This window comes from Mus caroli, chromosome 4 (genome assembly GCF_900094665.2).
Source record: "Mus caroli chromosome 4, CAROLI_EIJ_v1.1, whole genome shotgun sequence".
Classification (NCBI taxonomy): Eukaryota; Metazoa; Chordata; class Mammalia; order Rodentia; family Muridae; genus Mus; species Mus caroli.
Genome location: NC_034573.1, coordinates 74,685,140 through 74,693,729, shown reverse-complemented (window position 1 = coordinate 74,693,729; position 8,590 = coordinate 74,685,140).

The following is an 8,590-nucleotide window of genomic DNA, read 5'->3' as shown; positions in this document are numbered from 1 at the left end:
AAAAAAGAAAAGAAACTAGCCGGGTGGTGGTGACACATTCTATGAATCCCAGCACTCAGGAGGCAGAGGCAGGCAGATTTCTCTGAGTTCAAGGCAAGCCTGGTCTGTAGAGACAGACAGGGAGGGCTACACAGAAAATTTCTGTGAAAAAAAAAAAAAAAAAAAAAAAAAAACCAAAGAAAAACAAAAGATAGCAAACAACAATAACAAAATAAACAAAACAATGAAAACAAAAAATTTTTTGTAGCTGAGCCAAATTCCCCCTTATAAAAACAATAAATACACTGAGGAGCCAACAATGTTCTCAGCAATAGTTCTTCAGTAACTGATTAAGAGACAGGGACATTTCTCTGTTTTTCACTATAGTCTCACTGCATCTTGCAAAAGCATAGCTCCTCCCTTTGCATAACTCTGTAGTTAAAGCGTGTGCGTATAGACAGCTTTGTACTACGAGGAGGTGGAGAGAGTAGAGGAATAGAAGGTGTCAGTATAGTTAGGGTCCCTAAAGTACTGCTGTGGTTTAGCTTGATACAGGAACAACTTTAAGTAAAACCATAAGAATGAATGCTGTTTGGTTTCTTCAAGCAATATGCTCAAGTGTGATTTGAATCAATACTGACAGCAGTTAGTGTGCAGGGACATTCATTTATCCATTGATTGCTTTTATACTCAGTGGTGCCCAAAGTAGTCTTGATGCCTTGTGAATTGTAAAAAGCCAGCAAAAACGTGTAGGAGAGATCAGTATCTTCCTAAGGAGGAATTTACTTTTATTCCCTTTCATATATTACACCCCATCACAGTTCCCCAGTTCTCCCCTGCCGCTATCCTCTCCACAAGCCACCCTGAGCCTTCTCTTTCCCCCCAGATCCACCCACTTCCTTTAGAGAAGAACAGACCTCCCAGAGTCAGCAAACAACATTTTATAACAATCTACGATGAGACCAGGCACATCTCATCATATCAAGGAAATGCAGGACAAGTCAATCCAGTAGGAGGAAAAGGGTCCCACAAGTAGTCAAAAGAGTCAGGGACAGCCCTTGTTCCCATTGTTGGGATTTCCATAAGAACACCAAACTACTCAGTTATAACATATATCCAGGAGACAGGCTCCCTGATCTCTGCCAGTTCCCATGAATCCAGGTCAGTTGATTCTTCGGACCATGTTCTCGTGGTGGATCCTTGACCCCTCTGCTTCCCTAATCGTTGCTGGGCATCTTCCACAGGTCTCCCTAAGCTTTGCCTAATGTTTGTCTATGGTACTGTGCATCTGTTCTGAACAGTGGCTAGATGAAGTCTCTCTGGTCTCTTCATTCTACTAGGTTCTGGTCCTAACACACTGTGTTGGCAGGACAATATGTAGGTTGAAGGATTTGTGTCTGGGTTGGTATCCCAATTCCTTCACTTGAAGCCTTGCCTGGTTAAAGAAGATGACCAGGTCAGGCCCTGTGTTCCCTATTATTCTCGTGGATTCCATGCAAGATCCATTACACTAGGCTTCTATCTTGCTTCACAAATGTCCCCCCCAATTTCAGTCATTCTCCCAGTATTTTCCCTCTCTCTTTTACCACATCTGATCCTCCCTGTACCCAACTCCACCTGATCCTAGTCCATCTGAGAAATCTATTCTATATCCTTTCCCCCAGAGATCCTTGAATCCCCTCTTAAACCCAAAGAGGAATATTTTAATGTACTGCAAAATTGCTTATTAAATCAGTAATCTCTATACCAGGGATTTCCAGACTCTAGCCTCCAGATCAAATCCTGCCTCCCTGCCTCCTTTCCTTGTAGGAATGGGTTGTGAACTATGCGGCTTTTGGCATATTTTTAAGTTACTGAAACAAAATTCAAGAGGAATATTTTGAGGGTTGTAACAATTCCTTGAAGTTCCAGTACTCAGCAACAAGAGTCCATCAAAGCCCAGCAAGACTCACACTAACCACACTAGTTCTGTACTATATGATTGGGGCAGCACCTGAGCCTTTGCATCATAAGGCTCACAATACAATATCCAGCCCTTGGCAGAAAATGTTTGCTAATAATGCCACCAGCCAATCCAGTGAACAGTGGGGCCTATAAGAAATAAGAGAAGACGTCTTGCTTTTTAAGTCATAAAGTCCACTTCAAAGGAATTTCCTCAGTAGTAGAAAGCAGGACATATCATGGTATCTATGGTGATTTGAAAAAAAAATGGCCCACATAGGCCTATAGAGAGTGACACTATTAGGACTATTTGGACTAAGTGTGACTTTGTTGAAGGAAGCATGTCACTGAGGATGGGGCTTGAGGCCTCAGATGCTCCAGCCAAACCCAGCTTCTCATTCTCTGTCTACTGCCAGCCAATTCGGATGAAAACAATCCGGATGAAAACCTCTCAGCTACCATGTCTGTCTGCATGCCATCATGTTTCCCACCAAGACCATTATGGACTAAACCTCTAAATTGAAAGCTAGCCCCCCATTAAATGTTTCCTTATAAGAGTTTCCTTATAAGGTCATGGTGTCTCTTCCTAGCAATATAAGCCATAACTAGGACGCATCTAACAAAGCAGTGAATGATTTAAATAAAATTACACTATAAATAAATGATGAAATGCTTGTAGCCAATTAGAAAGATGGTCATATGCACTTTTAGCCTTTGTGCTTGTTCTCTCTCTCTCTCTCTCTCTCTCTCTCTCTCTCTCTCTCTCTCTGTCTCTCTGTCTCTCTGTCTCTCTCTCTGTCTCTCTCTCTCTCTCTGTCTCTCTCTCTCTCTCCCTCTGTCTCTCTGTCTCTTTCTCTCTCTCAGATCCTTTGTTTCTAGAAAAACTACCAGGCTTAAGCTTTCATTTTGCTGAATGGCAAAAAGTATATGACATAGGGTCAAGAAAGGCTAATTGGATTTACATTTTATGAGCATGGAGATCCACCCCTGGAGGAAGGAAATAGATCTGGGAAGGGGATGTATCTGGAAAACCAGGGGAAGGGAGAGTTGGCCAGAGCAGAGGAGCACTGTCCTGGGGCCCCTGAAATGAAGTATGAGTGAGTCACTGAGCAGCAGAGCTTTCCTTGTTCCCTGTTTTACAGGAAGTAAGTCCAAGGTCAAGGTTTAGCAAGATCCCAGAGGAGGTTGAGGTAGATCTGTTACAGGCTCTCTCTTAGCAGTGCTGGGGACGGGGTTGGGGGTGGGGGTAGGGGGATGGGAGGGGTGTTCACTGACTCTTAGATGGGTGACTTCTCTCTGTGTTCTTACCCACATCAGTTCCCCCTCAGATTCCTCTCTGACAAGGATAGTCATACTTACTGGATGAAGATAAACTAATAACTCAATGTCACTCGCTTGCCTCTGTGAGAACATGGTTTCCACATAAGGTCACACTCTGAAGCATCCAGTCTGAGGACTGGGACTTGCAAACACCACATTTTTTAACTCCCGGGGTGGGGTGGCTCTCCAAACAGTGACAGTGGAAAAGTTAAAGCAGGCAGTGGGTTTGGAAAAGAGAAGCCACCCTCTTTCTAAGCACTGCAAAGAGAAACCCAGTAAGGCCTCAGTGAACTGAACGTAGGATATAGGTTCTCTTTTTGTGATATAGAGGAATTTTAATTGAACAACAGGCCAGCTGCTCTGGAAAGGAAATCACATCTGAAGACCTTTTAGGTCTTTGTGATCCAGCTGCAATGCAGACACGCTACACACCTTTAATCCCTCTTGCTAGAATGCAGACATGCCTTTAGTACACACTTTTAATCCCGCACAATGTAGATAAAATTAGTTTGTAGAAGGACGCAGTCATGTGTCAAAGTGACATCTAATTGAGGGAGAGACAAAATGACCTATCAGAGGAAGATTTGACAGAGTCAGAGATAGGCTATGCTCAACTCCCAGGAGACAGCACAGGAAAGAGGATCTATGTAAGAGCAGTGCAGAGAGAGGGAATCGGTCAGCAGGGAGTCAGTACAGTGAGTGCAGTTCAGTGGAGTTGAGTTTGTTCCTGTAGTTCAGTACAGGTCAGCAAAGGCAGTTGAAGCCAGAGAATAAGGAGCTAGAAAATTAGAACAAATTGCCAAAGTTAATTTGAGGCCAAGCAGAGCAATTCAGAGAGAAGCCGAGATAAACCAGACTGAATCAGTCAGCTTCAGCAGGAAGCCCTCTGAGATGACAATTACATCGTGGATTCAAAGTTACTTTTACTGTCTCATGCAAAGAGTTTCCCCTTTTTGTTCCTATTGTGCCCCTCTTTTTAGGAGCATGGGAATGCTATCCCTGGAGGAAGGAAATCGATCTGGGAAGGGAATGTATCTGGAAAATCAGAGGAGAGAAAGAGTGGCCGGAGCAGAGGAGCAGTGTTCTGTGGCACCTGAAACAAAGGATGGGATGAGTCCCTGAACAACAGGACTTGTTTTTCTTCTTCTTTTCCTTTCTCATTTTAAAGAGGGAATATATGCTCTTGTTATAAAATTGGAAACATACAAAAGAGATTGAATGGAAAAGAAGTTTCTATCCTACCAATCAACATCGGAGCAGCATCCCTGCTGAAAACACAGAGCTACTAATTCCTTGTGTGCCTCCAAGAAATACTGCCTGTTTTCTTGGTATGTATGTTCTGGTGTATGTTGTTTATGTTCTACTATGATTGCCCACAAGTCAAGTGCTTCACCTCACTGTCAATGTATACAATTAAGATATTCTGTACCTGTTAATCTGGGGCTACCCTACTCTCTTTAACAATTACATTATCTAGATATCTCAAATGCTTTTGACCAGCCTTTACTGATTAATGTATAGGATACTCACAGCTATATTCTCTTTCAAACAAAATCACTATGCCTGCATTATGCATATGAAGTGATAATAACTCTTGTGGTTTTATATATTCATAATATACCTGAAGGAAGAAGGATTTTAATTTTGATAAGTGTTGTGGATTTTGTCCATGGAGTTTACACTAAGCCATATTCCCATTGTTTTAAGACCCTCAAGTCTATCTGCTTTAATATAGTGTGAGAGCAAGCATTTTGAGGGTCACTAATCTGAAAGATGAAAAGTATCTCAGCTTAGCTTAATTTTACAGTTATGAGCAGATTTGTTAATTTCTCGTTTCCAAATATATTTGTGTGCAGTTTTCAGACTTTCAAACTATATTTTCTTTTTTGTGTCTTGTTTTGTCCTCTGTTTCCTATGTTGATAATTTTGGTGGTGTTGATTTTTTTTTTTATTTATCTGCAATAGTTTTAAAATTCTGATAAAATCAAAACATTTTGTTGCAGTATTTGCAAATATTTCTATAGTTATCATTTGAGTTTTCCTTTTTACCCTAGAGGAAAAAGTGCTTTGATTTTACATAGTCAGACACAACTCCTCCATGACTTATATCGTGTGCATAGAAAGAGCCTCTCTATTCTAAAGCCAAATATTATACATAGTTTATGTTTTATGCTATTATGCATTGTCATTTTTTCACATGTGATTTTATAGCTTACATAAATATTTCAGCTACAAAGTTAAATTTTTCTTTGATATCTTTTAAAACACACTTGGCTGGGTATAACACCTTACCAAGACTAACTAAAGAGGTATAACCTTCTATTGATTGCTTGTATATATTTTCACATCAAAATTTCTCATAGTGAGCTCTATGATGTGTTAATATATTAATATGTTCATTGAATACAAGTGTTAATGTATGAGTTTATGCATGGAAATCAATGTTTCCTTTGTGGTCAGCCCATCTCTATTTTAAGTCCTATGCTATTTGGATGCAGAGAATATTGTCATGAGTTAACTTGAGCAAAGTTAGTCATTTTGAGGGTGAATAACAAATTGCTTGGAAACTTCTTTGGCTTCTGCATTCTAGGCCAGTTTCCCCCAGACTTTATGAGCAGTGATGATGATGGTGTTAGGCATCTCTCTGCTATGAGGTGAGGCGGAACTGTACATGGTCTTGAAGCATTGTGTTGCCAGGGTGAAAATGTCATCTAGAACTGACCTGTTCTTTTATGACCTCTAGGATGTACAGGGCAAAGCTCTCTTTATGTGGTAACTCCTTTTCATAACAACTATCCTATTTCAGCTCTGGGATACTTGCTATCACCTCTACCCACTACCAGACACCAGCAGGACAATTAGTATCTCTCCATACCTCAGGACAGCCAAGAAATTTAGTGGCTTTTCTGCTGTGATAACCTAGAAGCAAATTTCAGCTGCTGAATACCTTAAAATTTCTGTAATAAAACACCTCACAAAATAGGAATGAGGGGTTTATTTTAGTGCACAGTTTAAAGGTACAATCCAACAAAGTAGGGAAGTCATGGAAGAAGCCTAAGGCAAACTTTCACATTGTGTCCACAGTCCATAAGCAGAGAGTAGTAAGTAGATACTTGGGTTTAGCTCATTTTCTCCATTTTATTCAGTTCCGGACCCCAGTCTATAGGATGACATTACCCAGGGATAAAGAAAGTCTTTTAATATCAATTAAAGTGATTTAGATAACCCTCACAGGCATGCCTAGGACAAAGATTTCTAGATGATTTTAGATCTTATCAAGTTCACAGTGTTTATCATCGATGACACTGTTACAAATAAGTTTGGTGGCTGTGATATTTAATCATCACTGTTAACTTGACTGGATTTGTAACCACCTAAGAGACTGACACTTACCTCTAGATGTGTCCAGCAGATTAACTGGGAGGAGAAGGCTTATCCTCAATGAAGGAAAGACTATCCAAAGGGCTAGAAGTCCAGTAAGAGAAAGAAAAGTCTTTGCTGAAGTAATTTTTTTCCTTAAACAGACCTTGAAAGCCTCACATTTTAAGTCCTGGAAAGGGATCTTACTATTATTTTATAAGTAATGAATCTCTATAATTTGGACAAAAATACCCAAAACCCAAAACAAACAAAAACAAAAAACAAAACAACAAAACCATATTGTTTTGACCTAGCAAGCTATAAAGTGGCTAAATAAACATTTTCCAACTGATGCAACACATTGGTCATAGACAGTGATAAGAGGGTGCCATGATAACATTTCAATTTCATGTTTTATACTACTGTGATGAATGGAGAAATTCTATCAATTGAAGATACTTTTCCAAGATTACTTAAGCCTGTGTCATGCTGACACAAGACAAAACAAAACAAAACAAAACAAAACAAAACCCAAAAACCCAAACAAAACATAAAAAACCAAACCAAAACAAAACAAAAAACTCGAAACCCAACAACAAAACCCCAAACAGGACAATTAATGCTTGTCAATTGGGAACTACCAATACATTACTGTTAAACCATAACACTTCCTTTCTGATTTATTCTCAAATCATCCTCATGTTAATATTAAAACCATAATATAACTTCAAATTCCAACCGACTTTCAAAGTCCTACAGTCTTTAAACAACAATTAAAAATATGAAAATTCTTTTAAATATTCAAGTCTTTTAACTGTAAGTTTCTGTAAAAATAAAAGTAAGTTAAATAATTCTTACTCCAAGAGGAAAGACCACAAACACAATAAAATCAAACTCCAACAGAACAAATAGCTTAAAGTCTGACGTCTGTAACTCATGATATTCTTGGTTCCAAAGAATGGAGGTAGCTTTATTTCTCCAGATTTCATTCAGAGAAACATAGGCCTCCTATAGACTCAAGAGAGCTCCACTGTACTGTTGCTGTTTTTGTTAATGTTCACAATACCAGCATCTCCAGGATGCAGGGGTCTCCAATGCAGTTAGATCTGTATCTTCACTGTTGGTTTTTTCTGGTGTCTCTTCAAGAACTTCAGATCTACCACACAGTGCCAAACCTCAGCTGCCCTCCGTGACCCCTTCATGCCTTTAAAGCCAGTATGACCTTGGTGACTCTCATATATGAGCAAGTTTAGCTGGCGTCATGAAGTGCAGTGTTGACTCCCTCTGGACTACAACTCTGTGTGATGACCCCAAGGATATACTTCAGAATTCTTTCACATCATTGCTGCTCATCTTTTCTAAATCCAGCTAACTAGTCTCAAATGTCTCAATAAAACAAAAATGTTACTTCAGTGACACTGATCTCCTGAGGAATCACAGCGGATTCCTCAGTGCCAGCTTACCAGAACCACTATTCTCAATTCAAAATAGAACATGAACAGTCCTGATGGAGTTATTGCTTCCCACTTGAACCTTGTAAGCCAGGTTTCCATCATCTCCATTGCTCTCAGAAAGCTCATTAAGATCTGAGTACTCTGGAGGGAATGGGAGGAGAGGAGGGAACAGAAGCTACAATTGGGATGTAAACTAAGTAAATATCTTTTTTTTTTTAATTTTTATTACATATTTTCCTCAGTTACATTTCCAATGCTATCCCAAAAGTCCCCCATAGCGCCCCCCACTTCCGTACCCACCCATTCCCATTCTTTTTTTTTTAACATTGTACAGTGTTACTGTGGGATATCAAGAACTTTTTTTTTAATTTTTAATATTTTTTATTACATATTTTCCTCAATTACATTTCCAATGCTATCTAAAAAGTCCCCCATAGCGCCCCCCCACTTCCCTACCCACCCATTCCCATTCTTTTGGCCCTGGCATTCCCCTATATTGGGGCATATAAAGTTTGCAAGTCCAATGGGCCTCTCTT